This window comes from Crocuta crocuta, unplaced genomic scaffold (genome assembly GCF_008692635.1).
Source record: "Crocuta crocuta isolate KB4526 unplaced genomic scaffold, BGI_CrCroc_1.0 scaffold383, whole genome shotgun sequence".
Lineage (NCBI taxonomy): Eukaryota > Metazoa > Chordata > Mammalia > Carnivora > Hyaenidae > Crocuta > Crocuta crocuta.
The window spans coordinates 3260781-3284201 of NW_027531897.1; the positions used below are offsets into that span (position 1 = coordinate 3260781).

The window sequence follows — 23421 nt, forward strand, 5'->3', positions numbered from 1 at the left end:
GTACTTCTGTTAAGTAACAATTTTTTTAAGTTTATTAATTTTGAGAGAGTGCGCAAGCATGGAGAGGTGCAGAAAGTGGGAGAGAGAGAATCCTAAGCAGGATCCATACTGTCAGCACAGAGCCCGACATGGGGTTTGATTTTATGAACTGTGAGATCATGACTTCAGGCAAAATCAAGAGTCAGATGCTAGGGGTGCCTGGGTGGTTCAGTCAGTTAAGTGTCTGACTTCAGCTGAGGTCATATCTCACAGTTTGTGGCTTTGAGCCCCATGTCAGGATCTGTCCGTCAGGAAAGCTCGGATCCTGGAGCCTGCTTCACATTCTGTGTCTCCCTCTCTCTTTGCCCCTCCCCTGCCCAAGGTCTGTCTGTCTGTCTCTCTCTTTCCCTCAGAAATAAACATTAAAAAAAAAAAAAAAGAGTCAGAAGAGTCAGAAGCTTAACTGGCTGTGTCAGCCAGGTTCCCCAAGTAATAAATTTCTTCAAAATTCTCTGCAGGAAAGAATAAAAAATATTATTATTATTAGAGCAGTTAAGAAATGCCAGTGTTTTGTGCCCAGTTCATACACATACATTGAACTCTGGTACCCCTCCAAATTAGATACTTCATACAAATTTAAATATAAACAGAGGTCACAGGACAAATAAGAGGCAAATTTTACAATTCCAAGTATAGAGGCAACTGGCTGGCCCAATAGGTAGAGCATGAGAGCATGGACTTGGGAGTCTTCTGCAATAAAATATCGTGTATGGCCTATGGAAGGGAACCATTCTAAAATTTCAATACAAGTATCTTGTCTATGTCAAAATGGATGCTAGGAAAAAATGACATCGCTGACACCTTTAGAATAACTTCTCAATTCATAATGACACTTTCTCTAAGAAAAGGCAAGCACAAATCCGTAAAATATCTCTGTGCAATTTTAAAACTACAGCCCTAAAAACAACTGAATGGAGCAAAGACAGTCTTTCCAACAAATGGTGCCAGAACAACTAGAAACCAAAAGCAAAAACATGAAGCTAGACACAAACCTTACATTATCTATCATAAAAATTAACTCAAAATTAATCATAGGCCTAGGGTTGCCTGGGTGGCTCAGTGGGTTAAATGTTCAACTTCAGCTCAGGTCATGATCTCATGATTCATGAGTTTAAGCCCCATGTTCAGCTCTGTGTGGAGCCTGGAGCCTGCTTCAAATTCTGTCTTCCTCTTTCTCTGCCCCTCCCCCACTCATGCTCTGTCTCTGTCTCTCCAAAAAAAAAAAAAAAAAAAAAAAAGAATCATAGGCCTAAATGTAAAACACAAACAATAAAACTCCTAGAAGATAATGCAGCATAAAATTTACAGGACTTTGTTTACGGTCAGGATTTTTTAGGTGTGATAACAAAAGCAAGATTTATGAGGGGCGCCTTGGTGGCTCAGTCGGTTAAGCATCCAACTCTGGATCTTGGTTCAGGTCATGATCTCATGGTTCGTGAGTTCAAGCTCAGTGTCAGGCTCTGCACCGATGTGTGCACCCTGCCCAAGATTCTGTCTCTCCCTTTCGCTGCCCTTCCCCTGCTCTCTCTCTCACACTCTCTCTCAAAGTAAATAAACTTAAAAAGAAAAGGCAAGATTCACATAAGAAATAACTGATAAGTATGACTTCAGGAAAAATCAAAAACTTCTGCTCTGCAGAAGACAATATCCACAGAATGAGAAGGGAAGACACAGACTGGCAAAAAAAAATATTTGCAAAGACCCATCTAATAAAGAACTATTGGGGTATCTGGGTGGCTCAGACAGTTAAGCATCCGACTTCGACTCAGGTCATGATCTCAAGGTTCATGGGTTCAAGCCCCGTATCAGGCTCTGTGCTGACAGCTAGCTCAGAACCTGGAGCCTGCTTCCGATTCTGTGTCTCCCTCTCTCTCTGACCCTCCCCTGCTCACGCTGTCTTTCTCTCTCAGAAAATTAAAAAAAAAAAAAAAAAAATTAAAAAAAAAGAAACTGTTATCCAACATACACAAAGAACTCTGAAAATCACTCAACAGTGAGAAAAAAACAATCCAATTTAAAAACAGTCCAAAGATCCTAATACTCACCTCACTAAAGAAGACATACAGATAGCCAATAAGCATAAGAAAAGATGCTCCATGTCATGAGCTACCAGGGTAACACAAATTAAAACAGCAATGAGATGTCAATGCAAGCTATTAGAATGACCAAAATCCGGAAAGCTAACAACACCAAAAGCTACCCAGGATGTGAAAATCACTCAGTGCTGGTGGGAACACAAAACTGTACAATTTGGAAGACAGGAGGTTTTTTAGAAAACTAAACATACTCTTACACATGATCCAGCAGCTGTGCTCCTTGGTATCTGACCAAAGGAGCTGGAAACTTACGACCACAGAAAAACCTGCACACAGATGTCTACAGCAGCTTTATTCTTAACTATCATTACTTGGAAGCAACTAAGACATCCTTCAATTGTGGTGAATGGATAAACTAGCGCATTCAGTAAATGGATTATTCTGAGTTAAGAAGAAATAAGCTATCAAGCCATGAAAAGACATGAAAGAATTGTAAATGCATACTGCAAACTAAAAGAAGCCATTCTGAAAAGCCTATATATACATATATACATGAGTACAACTATATGATATGCTGAAAAAGGCAAAACTATGCATCAGAGCTTTCCAGGGGTTGAGGGTGGGAGTTGGATAGAGAGGAAGAAATAGGATTTTTAGGGGAACGGAACTGCCCGTTCTGATACTCTAATGATGGGCATGTCATCATACATTTGTTCAAACTCAGAGAATGTAAGACACCAAGAATAACTCTAAAATAAACCATCAACTTTGGGTGATAATTATTCATCAGTGTAGGTTCACCAACTGTAACAAATGTGCTACTCTTGTGGGGAAGGATGGTAATGGGAGAGACTATGCATGTATGGGGATATGGGGTGTATGGAAAAATCTCTGTACCTTATACTCCATTTTGCTGTGAACCTAAAACTGGTCTAGAAAATCAAGTCTATTTTTAAAAAGGACAGCTAGTCCTGATACTTATTACGGAAAAAAGAATGGCTATACCTTAACTGGAAAAATTACAATTTGTCAGTGACATTTCATATTCAAACATGCAACCATTCAGTGTTAAATAATATATCCCTTTTTGGGGCACCTGGGTGGCTCAGTTGGTTAAGCTACCGATTCTTGATATTGCCTCAGATAGTGATCTCAAGGTCCTGAGATGGAGCCCCGTGTCCACCCTCAGCGCAGAGGCTGCTTCAAATTCTCTCCCTTCCTCTCTCTCTCTGCCACTCTCCCGTCTGTGGGTGTGTCGCGCTCTCTCTCTCTCTCTCGCTCGAAGAAAAACAGAACAAAAAACAAACAAAACCCTCAATTTAAAGTCACTCTTTCAATTAGCTGACAAGTTTTTCTTTTTTTTTAAATAATTTTTTGATGTTCATTTATTTTTGAGAGAGAGAGAGAGAAAGAGAGAGAGAGAGAGAGAGAATGAGCGGGGGAAGGATCAGAGAGAGAGGGAGACACAGAATCCGAAACAGGCTCCAGGCTCCGAGCTGGCTGTCAGCACAGAGCCCGACGTGGGGTCCAAATCCAAGAACTGTGAGATCATGACCTGAGCCGAAGTCGGAGGCCTAACTGACTGAGCCACCCAGGCGCCCCAGAGTTTTCTTTTTAAAGCCAACTCAGTCAAGCAAACTGGGACATCATGCAGCTCAAAATCTGACATTTCCTGGGACTTGGAGGACTTTTTAATAGCAAACATGTGACTGGTTATACTAAGGGAAATCTTGAAAACCTCTTAAGCTAAAATCATCTGTATTACAAGACAGAAGCAGATCTAAACGTGCCTCTTTTATAATGGCAAGAACACTTTGTAGAGAAGGAATGGCCTTCTTTCAGACATAAATATTTCTCAACTCTTCTAATGTGATAATAAACATAACATTTCCTCCACTGATTTTTAGTGTACCAAGAAGCAAAATTGAATTGAATTGTGATACACCATTCCTTCATTAGAAAACAAAATCCTGAAATAATCTCCTATCCAGCTAGCAAAAGTCCAAATTAGAACAATGGTAAGTGGAGTGGTATCCATGTCTATTTTACCCTTAGATTAAGTTAGAATACAAAAAAATTTATTATTTTGAATTACATCATCTTATCCTTATATATAAGCCATCTTCTCTGAGCTTTTTGTATATTATACCCTTCTCTTTTTATTAAAACAGTATTTTAAAAAATTAATAAATCAGGGGCAACTGGGTGACTCAGTTGATTAAGCATCCAACTTTGGCTCAGGTCATGATCTCATGGTTCATGAGTTCAAGCACCATGTCAGGCTCATTGTGGTCAATACAGAGCCCGCCTCAGATCCTGTGTCTCCCTCTCTGCCCCTTGCCTCCTTGTGCATGCACAGGCTCTCTCAAAAATAAACTTTTAAAACTTTTAAAAACTAAAAAAATTACAATAAAATAATTATGCAAAAGAGCTAAGAGCTATAAAACACGAGCTATTTTTTTTTAATAGTTTATTGTCAAATTAGTTTCCACATAACACTCAGTGCTCATCCCCACAAGTGTCCTCCTCCATGCCCATCCCCCCCTCCCCCCACATCCATCAGTCCTCAGTTTTTGTCAGCATTCAAGAGTCTCTCATGGTTTGCTTCTCTCCCTTTCCCCCACCATTTCTGCCCTTCTTCTCCCCCTTGTTCCTCCGTCAAGTTCCTCCTAATCCTCCTATACGTGCAAACATATGATATTTGTCCTTCTCTGCCTGACTTATTTCGCTCAGCATAACACCCTCAAGGTCCATCCATGTTGCTACACATGGCCAGATTTCATTGTTTCTCATTGCCATGTAGTATTCCATGGTATAGATAAACCACATCTTCTTGATCCATTCATCTGTTGATGGACACTTAGGCTCTTTCCATGTTTTAGCTATTGTAAAACACGAGCTATTTAATTGTTGCCAACAATATTGCCCACTCGTTACTCAACAGCTCTTACATAAGGGAATTCAGATTTTAGAAATCATCTAGAATTACAAGGAAAATCTTTTGTCTCCACTGGAGAACTTGTGATACATTTCTCTATTTAGGGTAATGAGAACCCTGGCTCCCAGGAAGCTCAGTCACATCTGGTCTATCACAGCAATCATACTAAATTACTTTAAAACTATTCATTTCCTTATTTCTTTCCGTGGATGTGATTTTCCATTAATTATAGTATTCACATCCTATTAAAAGTTACCTCAAATCTTATATTTTAGAAGGACTACTAAACATAATAGCTAAATTTAACACACAAGGGGGTGCCCAAGTGGCTCAGTTGGTTCAACATCCAATTTCGGCTCAGGTCATGATCTCGCAGTTCGTGAGTTCAAGCCCCGTACTGGGTTCTGTGCTAATAGTGTGGAGCCTGGAGTTCAGGTCCTGAGTCAGGCTCTGTGCTGACAGCTCAGAGCCTGGAGCCTACTTCAGATTCTGTGTCTTCCTCTTTCTCTGCTCCTCCCCTGCTCATGCTTGCTTTTCTCTCTCAAAAATAATAAACATTAAAAAAATATGAATACACAAGGATCTTATTTCACTCTATCATATACTAAAAGAATAAAAGAAAAACTTTTTTTTTTTTTTAAAGGCTATCCTTCAGAGCACCTGGATGGCTCAGTCCATTGAGCGTCCGACTCTACCTCAAGTCATGATCTCATGGTTTGTGGGTTTGAAGTCTGCATGGGGCTCTGTGCTAACAGTGTGGAGCTTGGAACCTGCTTCAGATTCTGTGTTTCCCTCTCTCTCTGCCCCTCCCTTGATCATTTTGTCTCTCTCTCTCTCTCAAAAAAAATTTAAAAGGCTGACCTTCTATTTATTAGGGGAAAAGATCTCCAATTGGGGTGCCTGCTGGCTCAGTCAGTAAAGTATGCATCTTCTGATTTTGGGGTTGAGAGTTCAAGCCTCATAGTGGGTAAAGAGATTACTTAAAAAAAAAATCTAAAAAAAAAATCACCAAACAAAAAAATGCTAGAAACTTACACAGCAGGGCCACCTGGGTGGCTCAGTCGGTTAAGCGTCCGACTTCGGCTCAGGTCAGGATCTCACAGTCTGTGGGTTTGAGCCCCGCGTCGGGCTCTGTGCTGACAGCTCAGAGCCTGGAGCCTGCTTCAGATCTGGTGTCTCCCTCTCTCTCTCTGCCCTTCCCCTGCTCACTCTCTGTCTCTCAAAATAAAATAAAGACATTAAATTAAAAAAAAAAGTTACACAGCAAACTAAATGCTTAAGTAAAGAGGCTGAAAAGAACAATGGATCTTGGCAAAAGAATCCCTATGTATCTCAGTTTCTTCATTTCTCAATAAAAAGGCAGAGCTACTTACAGACTACGAATGTATTTAAGAAAAACTTAATATATTTATTTGTTCCTTGTCATCTCCCCTGAGCCTAGGACAGTTCGTAGCACAAGTCAGGTGCTTAACTGTTGTTGTTATATATAACTTTAGGAGAGAACAGATTAGATTCTATACTGTCCTCCAGACACCTGTCTCAAGTCCTTGCTCTGACATGGGAAGTAGACAAGATAGGTGAGACTGCAGCAGAGGAAGAAACTGTGCTCTGTAAATGGGTATGGTGAAACCTCTTTACTTCATACACAGTTCAAAGAGTTAAACACTACTCTGAAGAAATTGCACAATAATACCACATATTCTGATGCATGGGAGAAAATAGTTTAAAAAAGTGGATAAAAATAAACTAGAATTCTTGTCTTTTTAACTTCAGTACCATTCTCAGTACGTTAACTACGTATAAATTAACAAATATATACCAAGAATCTATTCATTGTGGGTTAAATGCCATGCTATGAAAAACTGGATGGGTATGTCAAATATATAAAATTTCACCAAGCTACAGTAGAGCTACAGAAAACAAAACTGCTTGTAATAAAAAGAGCACAAAGTTAGGAACAATTTTTATTTCTTTTAAACAAAAAGTATACCATGTCAAACACACATACACAAGCTCAAGAAAAGACTAGAAGTAAACACAACAAAATATTAATAGTGATTCTCTCACAGAATTAGAAATGCATGTAATTTTTATTTACTATTTTGCACCTTTCCTTAAGTTACATACTGCATTAGATAAATCTTTCCATGGATCTTCTTGGCTCAAATATTGATGTTAACTTACTTTTTGTAAACTGAGCTGTATTCCAGTTATTTCTAAATTTAAAAGTGATCATCTATGACAAACTTGGATCTGCCAAAGATGGGGGAAAAGGGATGTATTAGTACCAGGTTTCATCATTTATGTGAACACATAGATTGTTTTTCTATAATATCCAATAAATATTTGGAAACTATTACTATTCTAGCTTCCAGTTACAAGTATAAGAAGTATAATTCTTTTTTTTTTTTTTAAAGTAGGCTCCATGCCCAGTGTGGATCCCAACAGGGTCTTAAACTCATGACCTTGACATCAAGACCTGAGCTGAGATTGTATCGGACATTTAACTGAGTGAGCCACCCAGGTACTCCTAGAAGTATAGTTTTGAGGAGGAAAAAAAAGTTTAGTTCTGGGGATATAATGCACAGCATTGTGGATGATTATACTTGACAATATTATGTTATAAAACTGAAAGGTGCTAAGAGAAAAAGTATGTGCTTAGATGTGATGATGGTGTTAACTAACACAGTGGAGGCAATCATACACATTATATGTTTATCAGATCAAAACACTGTATACCATAAACTTAAACAATGTTTTAGGTCAGTAATTTAATAAAGCTGAGGAGGAGTGAAAATTAAAAGGCAAAAAACACATATCTGGCACCAAAAAAATAGGGCTAAAGAAAATGTAGACTTCAGAAAATACCTAAGAAAGTATTCGTGTAAAGGAAAACCCAATATAATCAGGAAAATTGGACTTATTTTTCTAGCCTCATTTATATCACTAACAAACTAAATGACCTCTAGGATTTCACTTCCCCATCTGGCCCAACAGTTTCCTCTCCTGTTAAGTTAAAAAAAAAAAAGAAGTAGGGGCATCTGGGTGGCTCGCTCGGTTGAGCAGTTAAGCATATGACTTCACCTTAGGTCATAACCTCACTCTGTGCTGACAGCTCAAACCCTGTAGCCTGCTTTGGTTTCTCTGTCTCCCCCTCTCTCTGCCCCTCCTCTGCCCACACTCTGGTCTTTCTCCCTCTCTCAAAAATAAACAAACATTAAAAAAAAAAAAAGGTAGGGTAGTTATGGAAACTAGACTATTTTCTAAGTCACTTTCAGTGATAAAATCCAATCAATAGAAGGAAAACATCAGCATTCTGGGGAACATAATCTTTCATTAACACCAAATTATCTATTAATTATATTACAAGAAAGGATAAGGTAAAGTCCAGTGAAACATGTAAAGTGACATTTATTATGTATAAACTACTTTAGGTAGAGAATTTACTATTATAATCAAACAAAAGACCAAAATAACTGTCAATGATATACATAATTATTACTGTTCATCAAACGAAATACTAAGCAATTCAAGGATAATGTTTAGTATTGTTTTTTTCAGAGATTAATAAAAAAGCAATTAAGAAACAAAAAGGCTGGGGGTGCCTGGATGGCTCAGTTGGTTGAGTGTCTGACTCTTGATTTTGGCTCAGGTTGTGATCCTGGGGTGGGGGTGGCGCTTGGGATCCACAATGAGTATGAGGCCTGCTTACAATATTCCCCCTCTCCTCCTCCCATCTTCTCCCCCGCCAACTCTGTCCTTTTCTCCATGCTCTTTTTACTTTCTAAATAATAAAAAAAATAAAATTTAAATTAAATTAAAATATAAAAAAAGAATTAGAATTTACTTCTAAACCTCTTAAAAAAGCACACAAAAGAAGGTTCAAGAGGCCATTCTAGTATTACTGAAAACACATTCAAGAAGCAATTAAGGGGCAGAATAGTAGTAGAAGGCACCAATTTGAACTTAAAGCAAGCCAAGGATTTTTACTTCTCTAACAAATGACACTCAGTTTAGCAAATTAAGTTTCTCCCCTTCCCATTCCCACAGCTCAACAATGCTAAAGAAAGCAAATACAGTATGATTAAACAGAAGCTCCTGGTCAGCAATAAAAATTCCCTATCCCATTATTTAAGATTAAATGCTATCCTAATGTTAGAGGATGGTCTCAAACAATGGAAGGACACCGAGGGAAGAATTTTGTAGTTAGTAGAGAACAAACTGATAGTTACCAGAACAGAGGTGGGTGAGGGTATGGGTGAAAGAAGAGACAGAGAATAAGGATTGCACTTTTTATGATGACCACAAGGTCACAAGTGTTCTATCACCCACTGTACACCTGAAACTAAGAGTATAGTGTATGTTAACTAGAATTTAAATAAAAACTTTTTTTAAAGAAATTTTGTAGTTAAGTACATGGTTATTACTTGGTAGTATACATATTAAGTAACAAAAATATTAGAATATACAACTTAAGTAATATATTTATAATTCAATTAAAAATAAAAAGTACTATTACTACCATACCTATAATTATATACCTAGAAGATCCAAGTACATCACTAAAAATCTATTAGCAATTTCTTTTAAAGTCTTCAGGATACTACAGTAGGTAATAACATATGAAAAAAAAATCAATCTCTATTTAAATATCCAAATAAGAATATAATTTAGTAAACAGCTCCATTCATAACAGCAAGAGCTCTCATCCTTCCTTAAGTTTGTGGAAATAAAAACAGCAAAAATATAAACCTTCCTTAATAATTACAGGAAATACATATTACTAATAAAAAAACATGGATATGACAAGAAGAACATCATAACTTACACTTTCCTATAAAGAGATCCACTACTCTAGAGGTATTGATACAGTAAAACCTTGGATTATAACGTGCTCTGAGTATTCCACAAGATGTCGTCAAGACTAGCAAGTTAAAATCAAATTTTAACTTGATAAATGATCAATGTCTTGTAGTACGAGTAATGTCACTTGATCAGAACTTAGCCAATGGTTCTTGACATTCACTTTAATATAAGAGTGCTTTGTATTATAGGATGTTCCCAGAAGGAATTATGATCACAAATCAAGGTTTCACTGTACTTCCTAAATTAATCTATAAATTTAAAGTATTCTCAATCAAACAAGTATTTAAAATTTACTAAGAATGATTCAAGTCCATCTGGAAAGTTCACTTTAAAGTACAGTGATAAACCGGGACGCCTGGGCAGCTTAGTCGGTTAAGCGTCCGACTTTCGCTTAGGTCATGATCTCACGGTTCCTGGGTTCGAGCCCCGCGTCGGGCTCTGTGCTGACTGCCAGCTCAGAGCCTGGAGGCTGTTTCAGTCTGTGACTCCCTCTCTCTCTGACCCTCCCCTGCTCATGCTGTCTCTCTCTCTCTCCTAGAAATAAATAAAAGCTTTAAAAAAAAAAAGTACAGTGATAAACCAACACTTTCAGATGTCAAGCATACTACAGTGAAGAGAAAAAAAAATCAAGATAGCATAGTATAACAAAAAACACAACAAAAAGAAAATCTTGACATAAATTAAGCATATTTGGGAATTTACTGTTGGTAAAGACAGAACTCTACAGTTAAAAAGATGATTTACCCAACAAACAGTGACATAACTAGACAGAAATATTGTAAAAATAAATCCAGATGATTATTTTACCCTTAAACCAAAAACTTAGGTTATTATGTTTATAATCTTGGCACAAATTCTTTCCAAAAATATCATTAAACCCAAAAATAAATATTTACTAATTTGACTACACTGAAATTTAAACTTGTATATGGCAAACTAAAGCATATAATCAACAAACCAACTGAATCTATCTGCAACATAAAAGGCACACAAAAATGTAATATTCCTAAGAGAATTCTTATACTGAACTTGCCAGCATCACAATTAGTAAGTAGTAGATTTAAATCTAGGCAATCTGATTTCAAAGCCTATGTTCTTATTACTGGTTTCAAATTTGCACAAGTATTTTAACACAGTTAATATCCAATTTGTTCAAAAATAGACTCAGAAAGGTACTCTTGCATACTATTGGTGGAAATACAAACTGATACAAAATCTTCAGAAGGAATTTGCTTCTAACAATTTTTTAAGTGTTTATTTTATTTCATTATTTTTTAAAATTGTTTATTGTTTTATGTATTTCTAAGAGACAGCATGAGCAGGGGAGGGTCAGAGAGAGAGTAAGACACAGAATCTGAAACAGGCTCCAGGCTCTGAGCTGGCAGTTAGCACAGAGCCCAACAGGGGGCTCAAACCCACAAATTGTGATATCATGACCTGAGCTGAAGTCGGGACGCCTAACTGACTGAGCCACCCAGGCACCCCAAGTGTTTATTTTTGAGAGAGAGAGAGAGATAAAGAGAGCGCGCACAAGCAGGGGAGGGGCAGAGAGAGAAGGAGGCAAAGAATCCACAGCAAGCTGCTGGCTGTCAGCACAGAGCTAGACATGGGACTCGAACTCACAAACCATGAGATCATGGCCTGAGCTGAAGTCGGCCACTTTACCAACTGAGCCACCCAGGCGCTCCTATCAATCAATATGAATTATACACATGCACTAGGATATTTGTCCAACAGGAAAAAAAATCATATAAAACTGCGAATATTTATGCACAGAGAGTAGTAGAAACATATATTCCGTAGAGTACTGTCATGTATAACCCAGAAATAATCCTAATGCTAATTAACACATATATATGCCTACTTTATCTCCAAATATATAAATGAAATATATTCTCCCATTTATATTTAAAAATACTTACGCATGTGTATATGTGCTCACAGCCTCAATGGAATACATAAAGAAGCGTTCAGAAGAAAACACAACACACTGATAAGGGATTATGAAAATTTTCATTTGCTATATGTTTCTGCATTTGAATTTTTATGATCAGAGAAAAATTACGATAATTTTTTAGCCCTCTGCCTACCAAAAAACTCTCACTGCTTTGTGCCTTATCCAGCCTTCCTAGCCTCCCTTAAAATATCTCACTCTACAGACAGTTAAAAGAATCTGAAAGGAAGAACTGATTTCAATAACTAAAGTCAGGAAGAAGGTTCTCAGGGTTTCCAACTTGGGGATGGTTTTCAAAAGAGCAACCAAGACACTACGTTGATATCAAGTATCTCTGACAAATCAAAGTGCATCTACTAAACACAGCCTCTGTTATTCTCGAGTTAGTCCCAGGATAATTAACAAAAATCTTTTGAAGTCCCCAGAGATTTAACAGGACACCCAAAGAACTCATGTGCCAAAGCCAGGATCCTTATCTTTTCCTAGAAGATTAAGAGTAATCTTTTTTTTTTTAATTTTTTTAATGTTTTATTTATTTCTAGGAGAGAGAGAGAGAGACAGCGTGAGCAGGGGAGGGTCAGAGAGAGAGGGAGTCACAGACTGAAATAGGCTCCAGGCTCCGAGCTGGCAGTCAGCACAGAGCCCGAAGCAGGGCTCGAACCCACGAACCGCGAGATCATGACCTAAGCGAAAGTCGGACGCTTAACCGACTAAGCCACCCAGGCGCCCCGACTAAGAGTAATCTTAATTGCAGTCTCAAAAAGATATCCTAGTATACTTCTTAAATCACTTCATAATCTCCAGGGATGGGGAAGTCAAATCAACTTACTCTAGGCTAAGTGATAGCCTTGGCAAGGAAATTACAGGTTTCTTACACTGGTCTTAATATAAGTGAAACAATCTGATCCCCACCTATCCCTCTAGACTTTAGTCTAAGGTTTGAAATTCTAAGGACATCATTAACAGATAGATACATGCATCAAACTTTCGAGTCATACAAACAATATAACTTCAATGTGGAAAAATACAGTTACATCAAAATCACTGCACTCATACTAAAATTGAGTTCCAACATTACCTCCGCAAGGACATACCAGTGTGGACAATAAATGTACTGATTCTTTCCATCCACCTTTCACATAGCAACCTGGGATTGCTAAGGTATGAAGTATTTCACGTAAATATTGTACCAAATATTACACCTTAGAATTTTATCACTTTAGAAATACTTTGAAAATGAATTTGACTATAGGAACTTGGCTTCCATCTGAAAACGTCTATCTGAACAAATGTTTACTTCATCTCCCTCAAAAAAAGTATAGAAACAAAACTAGTTCTCAGTGTGAGAGATAAATTAGAGCTATGGAAAGGGAAAACATGAGAAATGAACCCTGTGGTGTTAAATTAGAACTGTATGTATTATTAAGAAATCATTCTACATTTATTGAGATATACTCGTGAGGTGCCTGGGTGGCTCAGTCAGTTATGTGTGCAACTCTTGATTTCGGCTCAGGTCATGATCTCACCATTTATGAGTTTGAGCCTCAAATCAGGTTCGGTGCTGAGTGTGGAGCCTGCTTGGGATTCTCTCTCTCCCTTTCTCTGCTCTTCCCTCACTTGTACCCGATCTCTCAAAATAAATAAATAAAACTTAAAAAATATATATATATATATATATTCTAAATGTGAATGTGTATGTGTGTATATATATAAATATCCCCTAGCTGGAGCACCTGTGTGGCTCAGTTGGCTGGGCATCCAACTCTTGGTTTCAACTCAGGTCATATGATGGTTCATGGGTTCAAGGCCTATATCAGGTTCCACACTGATAGAGCAGAGCCTGCTTGGGATTCCCTCCCTCCCTCTCTCTCTCAAAATAATTTAAATAAATAAACACTAAAAAAAAAAATCCCTAGCTTTAAAAAGTNGTTAGTAATGTATTCTTTCTTAATTTCCTAATTTGATAGTTTTAATGTCGTTACATAGCATAATGAACCTGTTTGAAAAAAAAAAAAATAATAATATTTGGGGGTAAAAGACTACTGGCTGGGCAACTTACTGTCATACAGTTAAGGGAAAGAAAAGTTCTTTGTACTATGTTTCCAAATTTTCTATATATGTCATTATTCCAAACTTTTAAATATGAAAGAAAAATTACAAGAAATCTATAGCAGTAATAGGGAAGGGTATATCTACAGATAATAACATAGAATGGAATTTGTAGAGAATCCAAAATGAGTGGCAGTAGGGGGAGGGGGGATGACAGAACACAACACATCTGAGGAACCACATATACAAAAGCAGCATAAAAATGGAGACAAAAAGAGTAAGTTTCCTTAGCAAGAAGGATTGGCAGAAGTGTGTCCTGGGCAGTGAGCCAGGTAATAAAACCAGAGAAGAACAGCTGCATGGTTAAGGCCTCCAGCAAACTCTCCTTACTGTGGGAGATCTGACACTTGGGCAGGATAATTGTGAAAACAGTGGAGTATTACACCCCTGAGGGACAAGAAACACGTGTAAGGGGACAAGCTACCCACATACCCTACAGGAGAAAGCCATCACCTAAATAAATATACCAAAGCCAGAATAACAGGGATTTACATGGGCTGGGAGAAGACCATGAAATGACCAATACCATGCAATCTGGACCATAACAGAAACCTTTAACCACAATGAAAAATCTGACATTTGAGGAAAAACCAGAAGCACGACGGATATACCTAAGCACAATAAGATCAAATCTTCTATACTGCTAAGGGACGGGGAGGAGGGAAGACAATGTAAAAAGTTCTGAGATTCAACAGGTTACAAGTAAACCAAAAACAAAACTAAAAAGAAAATTCAACTCCTATGAAAAAAAGCAAGAGTTCCCAGAAACTCTATCTTCCCCACTATATAAAGTAATTGAAAAGAAATGAAGACCAAACTGATGAGCTAAAACATCAAGCCTCAGGATTCTTTCAGAATACCAGGCTAGAGAGAGGGGGGAAGGGAGGGAGGGAGGGAGGGAGAGTGGGGGAGGGGGGGAGGGGGGGAGAGAGAGAGAGACACACACACACACACAAGCAAGCAAGCAAAAGAAGTTATGAAAGTGCCATAAATCCCAACATCCACCTAAGTTTTCAAAGTACAAAGTGCACTCCACGAGCCTTGTAAGTTCTGAGATGCTTTCAAAGCGTCTTCAAAATCAAAACGATATTCATAATAATATTGAAACATCAATTGCCCTTTCCCATTATATTAACAGAAATGGTGCAAAAATATGGTGGGTAAAATTGCTAGCACCTTAGTGCAAAGGCACCAGCATCAAGCTATACAAGCAATACTTCATATTCCCAGACCTTTTTTCCCCCAAAGATTTTATTTAAATTCCAGCTAGTTAACAATACCAGTTTCAGGTGTAGAATTTAGTGATCCATCACTTACAACACTCAGGCTCACCGGAAGTGCCCTCCTTAATACCCATCACCTGTTTAACCCATTCCCCTGCATACCTCCCCTCCAGTAATTATCAGTTTGTTCTCTTCAATTTCCAGATTTCCTTTTAAATGACACTTTCACTTAATATCTTTAAGAAAGCAGTAAAAAATAATTTCATGGGGCACCTGGGTGGCTCATTCGGTTAAGTGACCAACTCTTGATATCTGCATAGGTCATGATCTCACTGTTCATGAGTTGGAGCCTCGCCCTGAGCTCTGCACTGACAATGTAGAGCCTGCTTGAGATTCTCACTGCCCTCTCCTTCTCTTTCTCTCTCTGTTTCTCAAAATGAAGAAGTAAACTTTAAGAAAAATAACTTTGGGGAGCCTGAGTGGTTTAGTCGGTGAAGTGTCCAACTTGGGCTCAGGTCATGGTATCACAGTTCGTGAGTTCGAGCCCAGCATTGGGCTCTGTGCTGACAGCTCAGAGCCTGGAGCCTGCTTCGGATTCTGTATCTCCCTCTCTCAGCCCCTCCCCTGCTCAAACTGTCTCCATCTCTCTAAAAAAATAAGCATTAAAAATAATAATTTTATTAAATCTCAACTATTTAATACATATCTTCACATTTTATGTAAAGGAATTATCACATTTTATGTAAACAAATGGCAAAACGTCGAGGAAAATCACTTATACAATTACTTCAGATTATGAGGTAATTTAGCCTTTTCACATCAAACACCATTTTGACCTAAAAGAACAAATGACAAACTATGCTTGTAAGCTTAGGAATTTGGCAGACATTTTCTGAAAAATAAACCAACTAAGCCTGCAACTTCAAGGGAAACACACGAACAGTATTTGTTACCAATGATAAATATTCAAACTTCCAAATGAAAATTTAGAAATGTGAAAAATGCTCATACGTCACCCTGAACTTGACAGCTTCACAATACTAAAGACTTTTTTGATGGAATTAGTGGGGATAGTAACAATTTTTTTCTTTTGTTACTACCTAGTGAAATGCATCAACATTTGGAAAACATGTAACTTAGTGAATCCTTATTTCACAAACAACGGCACAAAATCATGAACAGGTAAGATTCACTCAAAGTGCAAGATAAACCAAGGGATTTTCAGATAACGAGATATGGAAAATTCACGGATATACTGTCAGAATGGACACTGCAGGTATCCTTTAAGAAATTTGGTGTGGTATCAAGGAATATCCACCATTATCTAAGAAGGCTATGAAAATACTCCTTCCTTGTCCAAAATGCTGGATTTTCTTCTTATACTTCAACCAAAACAACATATTACAATACTGAATATACAAGTAGATACAAGTAGATATGAGAATCAAGCTGTTTTCTATTTAACCAGACATTTAAGAGACTTGAAAAATATTTAACAATGTCACTCTTTTTGCTTAAGATTTGTTTTGGAAAATAGATGGTTTTGTTTTGTTTTATTCTATTGATGTCATCATAACAAGTAATGGTTTATGATTCTTTAAACAAATTGATATTTAAAATTTTTTAACATGGAAAATAAAATAAATATAACCCACTAAAAAACAAAGCTCAGTGGAGTTCTCAGTAATTTTTAAGAGTATAAATGGTTCCTAAGACCAAAACGTTTGGAACAGTTGCCTTAGGTCTACTACTATTTCCTGTAATTATACTATGCTATAATAGAGTGAATTTGCCGAAGGACAAATGCAACGTATAAGGCACTCTGTCCCAAAGCAAGTTGTCTGAGACTACTTCCTAAGTTATTCAGTCTTCTCTCCATTTTCATAGTTCCTCCGGGTAACACAAAAGGTCATACTTCAGCATGCTGCCTTTCTCACTTCTACTACAGCAAAAAGCCAGCAACCCATTCGCTATGTACCAAAGTAAATGGGCTCTGAATAAAGAGGTCCCTAGAACTGATGTCCCCAAATGTTATTATACCCACTTCGATAACTTGTCTTTTTGATTATTTTCTACTTTTCCCTACTACATTCTATATACCTAAAATCGTAATCTCCAGATAGTCTTCTTTTACTAACTTAATTTGCAGATAATCTTTTCTATTGTCTTACATACTACAATTTATAAAGCCTGCAAGTCGTCATCCAATGGTACCTGGAACAAAATCTGAAGTGACAAGAATTGAGTGATAGAATTCCACTGTGCTTATTTCATAAAAACAAAGGAAGCCAATTTCAAAATTTTAGTGGAACAGACAGAAAAGACATCTAACTTCAGAGGTAGGACAGAAAGAAAAGGAACAAAATGGGAGATGAAAAATACAGCGATATAGGATTGTTATTTTAAGAAGCCAATAGCATAATCAAACAAGAAGGTATAGGGGTTTGTACAGAGTCTTAATACAGTACTACGTAATAACCTGATGTTATCTGAACAGGTAATTACAGGGTATTTAAAAAAAAGTTCAGGAAACAAATAAAAATGAAATACATTAATGGGTATCAGGTTAAAACACTGGCATGTAAACTGACTGGAACTGCAAAAGAGATGTTACTAAATGGGGGCATATAAATTTTTTCTTTTTTTATCTTTTTTTTTTTTAATGTTTTATTTATTTCTAGGAGAGAGAGAGAGAGAGAGACAGCGTGAGCAGGGAGGGTCAGAGAGAGAGGGAGTCACAGACTGAAACAGGTGCCAGACTCCGAGCTGGCAGTCAGCACAGAGCCCGACGCGGGGCTCGAACCCACGAACCGCGAGATCATGACCTAAGCGAAAGTCGGACGCTTAACCGACTAAGCCACCCAGGCGCCCCAAATTTTTTCTTTTTTTTATGTTTTTAAATTTACTTTGAGAGAGAGAAAGAGCACACAGCAGGGGAGGGGCAGACAGAAGGAGAGAGGATCCCAAGCAGGCTCTGCACTGTCAGCACAGAGCCCAAAGCAGAGACTGAACTGAACTCATGAACCCTGAGATCATTACCTGAGCAGAAACCAAGAGTTGGATGCTTAAGCAACTGATCCACCCAAGCGCCCCCCAAATAAATTGTTTCTACCATGTTGTCAAAAGTTTTTTTAGGTGATGAGCATGAACTCAAAGTTTAGAAAGAGGGGAAGGACAACATATAATCAAGAAACAACAGATGAACATGGAAAAAATAGGGGAAGTAAATGAACTGAACTATAAAATAGGAAGCTAAAGAAATTAGAAGAGAAAGCCTAATAATAGCTAGATTCCTTTTTACCATTAGGAGACACAAGACTAAGGAGAAAGCTAAAGGTAAATATGAAAAATGAGCGTAGCATGGGTCAAGAGTTAGCGATGAAAGGCACCAAGAAAGAAACAAAAAATGTGGAGTCAAGCAAACAAAAGTGGGGGGTCAGAAGTAATGAGCTTATTTCCTTACAAAATTCAAAAGTATGTATTATAGAGCAAAATTCATGTATACATTTCTATGACAAGAGCAAAGAGTGTGCATGCAAAAACTGAATCATCTATTTTGAATAGCAAAGCACAGGTACAATTTATGTTGTCAGGAAAGGAAAACAGAAAGACCTCTTTAGAATTTACAACACGGGGTGGGGGGTGGGGGAAAGCACCTAACAGGGAAACGGATGGGCAATGGAAAAGAGTCAAAATGAAAAATGCCATCAACAAAGTATATTTAAAAAGAGTCTACTACATTGCACTCACAAAAAGAAAATTACTTTCCTATCCAACATCACTAAAATTCTGCATAAACCCAAATGCTTTGTAAACAGTGCCATAATCTGTTTCTAAGCCAAAGCAGCTTAAACTGTTATGTTCCCTACAAGCATTTAAAATAAATACTGAAATACGCACCTAATTTTTTGAAATTTTTAAGTGTTTCTTAAAGTTATTGTTTATTATAAAGAGTTCAATATCACTATTGAGTTAAAAGAAGTAAATTTAGAGATTTACTAATGATATATGTAAAATTTCTCTAACTACAGTTATCACTTAAGAAACAGCATGCAATAAAAATTTGGTTTCCATATTTGAACCACTGTAAGCTTTTCATACAAGTTTGTAATAGTTTCATCTCCACCAGCAGAGAGACTTTATAATATTTGAATTAGTTGAAGGATTAAGTTTATCGCTACTGAAAACTCCTAAGTGCCTTCCTAAAGAGTGCCATTAAATATGTATTTTGGGCAATGTAAACAAAACCTTTGGAAGTACTCTAAATTTGCCAGTTTAATCTAAGAAAACCCATACAATGCTAAGAAGAATATCCAAAATGAAAAGCCACTTGAAAATATTTTAACTGATTATCATTTTCTTTAACCTTTTTTCAAACCACGATCACATTTTAAACAAGGATTAAAAATATGTATAGTTTGACAACAGTATAAAGCTTAAAATTCATTAAATTAATTCGGTACTAAACTAACAAAATCTCAGTAAACCACAAAGTAAATTTTGCCTTGATGGGACAAAAAGAATCAAAGGTTCTACAAAGGTGAACATTTCACATTTTTTAAAGTGTGCTATCTGCATCTAAACAAACTTCTGATCCCTCAAAAAAAAAAAAAGCCCAAGAACTTGACCTAAAAACAGGGTTTTAAGCAGTCACTTTCAAGTGCTATGATACTTTTCACTTGTAAAATTTACTAATGCAGAGAAACATCTTCACAAAGTGATAATTCTCTACAAAAGACTTGCTCTATTAAGGCTCTGTTGCTCTGAGGCCAAGTATAAGCCATATAAGGAAAATGAAGTTCAATGCCATTTATTTTCTTCTGCTCTTTCAGATGCCCAAGAATAACCTCTTTCCTTGCCTAATATTATGTTCCAAAATTATAAAGTAGATCAGTTATACACTTCAAGTTCCTTGATAATGCTACTTGGACCTAAAAGGAATGACTTGATGGTTCACAACCTTACCAATACAAATAAATAAAACAAACAATAAATTTTTATAAAGGATCTCCAGAGACTTCGCTCTGGGGGAACAAAATCACAATATATAGTAATAGATAGTCAAAAGACTTCCATTTTGAAATGTACTTAACATAATAACAAACAAGTTGTGAAATAATTTGATCCTGCTCTTCAAAAGCTATCTTTTCTCTGAACTAAAGAATGCCAACTATTTTTTCATGGTGTAGCACGAGCAAACAAAACATTAATTTATAGTTGAGACAGAATTAGAAACAGGATGTCATACGTATTTAATATTTATTCAAAAGCACAGTATTACATCTCCTTTACCACAAAAGTACTGGGAAAACAAATTTTAAGCATAACACCACCAATAAAGAAGCCATTTGTGTTTGTTGCGGACAAACTCGTTTCATCTGTGAAGACTACCGATTGGTTCAGAAGTGTGTATAACTGACTGGAGGAATGTCTCCCATGCTTCACTAATTCCTGCCCCCAGAGAAGGTACCTATCGCTTATTAGTCAGAACCAGCCAAAACATTTGGGCCACTACAAAAATGTAAGTACTGTACTATTCAAAAAGGACAGATGTTTATTACAATCAATATGACTCCCCTGAATATCGTTTTAAGCATTTTACTTCCCTTTCTATATATTCTGGTCTTAATTGCAGAGAAACCCTAACAGATCAAACTACGTTGTTCTTTAATTACAACTCTATCCATAATACTTAGTCTCTCCTACTCCTTCCTAGGTCAGTTACAAGAAAAATTAAACAGACACTTGCTTTCGATTAATTAACCTAACAAGTATTATAAGGTCGTAAATGTCTGAAAGGAACCAGTTACTGAAAAAATATATTACCCACCAAAAAAACCCACTAAGAATGGCCAAGTTTATTTGTTTATAAAATCCAACGAAATACATTTCTAAGGGCTGGAACTTAAAAAAAAAAAACTATATATAATGAACGCAAAAGTCAAATAATCGGTAACAGTATAAACAAATGTGGCAGCCATCTCAGCAACAGTAAATCCGTCGCTGCAGAGACCTAACTTTTTTCCAAAACACAAGCTGCAAGGTTCAGCAACTTAAGAGAAAATATACATTGTATATGTTCTAGGAAACTAAAACTTGTGGACCTAGTGCTGAACAAAGGCACTCTGTCTTCCGACTGCTCAAAACTTTTCCTCTCACCGCATTCTTAACAATCTCTTCTAAAGTAACCAGAGTCCAGATGGTAGAAAGGAGGAAAAATCAGTTCTACTCTTTAGCACCTGAAATACTATCCAGTCCGAGACGACAAAAGATTAATCTAGGGCAACTTGGGAAGAAGTGAGAAAAGACTATAAAGTATCTTCTCTTCCCCGGCCCCAGAGGTTTGCAACTTCTAGACACTTTTCATGAAAATTACCTTTCGGTCGGGCAGTGTCTCAGGGCAGCTTTTTCAAGGCTTCGCCTGACATGATTTCCTTCCCTTCATTAGTCACTTTGGAACCAGCCGAATTTCTCTCTCCGGTGAGAGCGGATGTGGAGTGGCCTCCCGCAGTAGGACGAGTAGGTGGCTTTGGAGGGGGGTTGGGAAACGCGCTGGTTTCCTGGTCTCGACTTAAGCANCCGCCCGGAATTACCGTGCGAAACTCACTTCCTGCCTTGGCGCAGAAGCAGGATCCAGCTCGGTCCAGGGGAACCCGGAAAACCAGCTCCGCGCACGCCGGGGAGGGGGAGGGCACGGGGCCTCGGCCGTGGGCCTCCGGNGGCCTGCCTGCCTGCTGCCCCCAGCCGCCTGAGGTGGGGGGACGCTGGCAACGCCGACCCCGGCTCCTCCGCCACCAGCCCGGGGAGACTGAGAGCCCCCGGCCGCCTGAGTTCCCTTTATACGACGGTGCTCGATGCGTAGGGTTCAAGTCCAGCCCCGATTGTAAGGCTGCAGGTATGTCTCTCGACTGCAGCACTCCAACTTCCTCTAATGGCACGCTCAGCTTGCAGGAAACCGCAGCGGCGGCTCGGCGGAGCTTCCCACGCTGGCCCTTGCTCGGAGCTTGCTCGCACCGTAAAGCAGCTGGGGCTCCTCCAAGTCTCAGCCTCACACCAGCGAGGAGACAAAGCTGGCGCTGGGAGGGGGAAAATGGCCCGCGAAATTGCCTCCAGATAGTGCCTTTGTTAGAGGAAGCGTTGGACCCGCTCCGAAAGCGACGTAGGCTTCCCACCTCAGCGCTTTCGGTGGTGCAGTCTTGAATTGCGCTGGCCCTAACAATTCAGTCTGGCAGGGTTTGCGTTTATTGCGGAGAGAGGCTGTTAAGCATTCCATCAACACATATGGCATAAAACGCTTCAACCATAACATTGCACATTTTTGCAGTTCCTGCTTAAAATATGTTAACAGACAAGACGGCCTTGTTTTACTGGAGAAGGAACGTAATAGATGCGGAACAAACCATTCCCCGCCCCCCTGTCTCTGCTGTACTTAACTGTGTACAACGATGCTAATTAGTCTCTGTGTCCCCGAAGTCATTGCTTCAGTTCTTCCGTCTGTGTGCCAGAGATAATTATTTATTACCAAGTTTGAATAAAGAACTGTATGCCCTGTAGATAATTTTTGGCTTGCATCCAAAGGAGGGACTTCGTGAAGTCCATCAAAGAATTATTTACCAAAGTGAGTTGTACGCTAGTGAAAACACTTGAAGTAACTACAGCGCTGTTCAAGTCATTCTGTTAGTGTGACCGCATTTTAACTGCTTCCATAACTGCTGGAATTAACGCAGGTAGCTCTTTAGGGTAGAGCAGAGGTTGAGGTTTCCTCAAATAGTACCACAGTGTTCAGACTTACTGCTGCCCTGGAGGTAAGAGGGCACTTAACTAAAACTAGGAAACGAAAGGGCAGTCAGGTGTAATAGTAACACCAAGCTAGGTAAGCTTTCTTATGTGAATATGAAACTTAGCTCTTGTATAAAATCTGAATTTGGTATATTGTTTACACTGTATTTAATTGTCACGAGGATTTCCTACTCCCCTTTCAAAAACTGGTTTGAGTCAGACCTAAGTCACGAGTATAGCCCTGAACTGAAAGGGTCACTCTACTGAAGCATCCCAGGGCAGAGTAACTCCCAGACCAGCATGAGACCCGCTGGAATCTGGAATCCCAGTGTTGCATTTCGTCTCAGGTTGGTTCAAGACCCCTTTAAATGTGGCATCAGATTGAAGTGAAGCCTAACCACCACCACCACCCACCCGCTTCCCAAACCTAAATAAATAGTAGGAACAGACAAGTCCCTTGGTTAGGACCTGCCTTGT

At 38.2% G+C, this 23421-nt stretch overlaps 1 protein-coding gene across 7 annotated transcripts in view; it reads right to left on the bottom strand.

The window, feature by feature from the left end:
* ERBIN (erbb2 interacting protein) overlaps positions 1 to 21737 on the bottom strand; it is a 128591-nt gene extending 106854 nt beyond the window's left edge. For 6 of the 7 annotated variants that reach the window (XM_077773578.1, XM_077773577.1, XM_077773575.1 and 3 more), the window contains exon 1: positions 21542 to 21737. The gene's annotated coding sequence lies outside the window, so the exon portion shown is untranslated. Of the gene's footprint in view, positions 1 to 3171; positions 3337 to 21541 lie in introns of those variants that run through there. The other variant, XM_077773573.1, reaches the window with a different exon arrangement.
* Positions 21738 to 23421: the final 1684 nt, after the last annotated feature.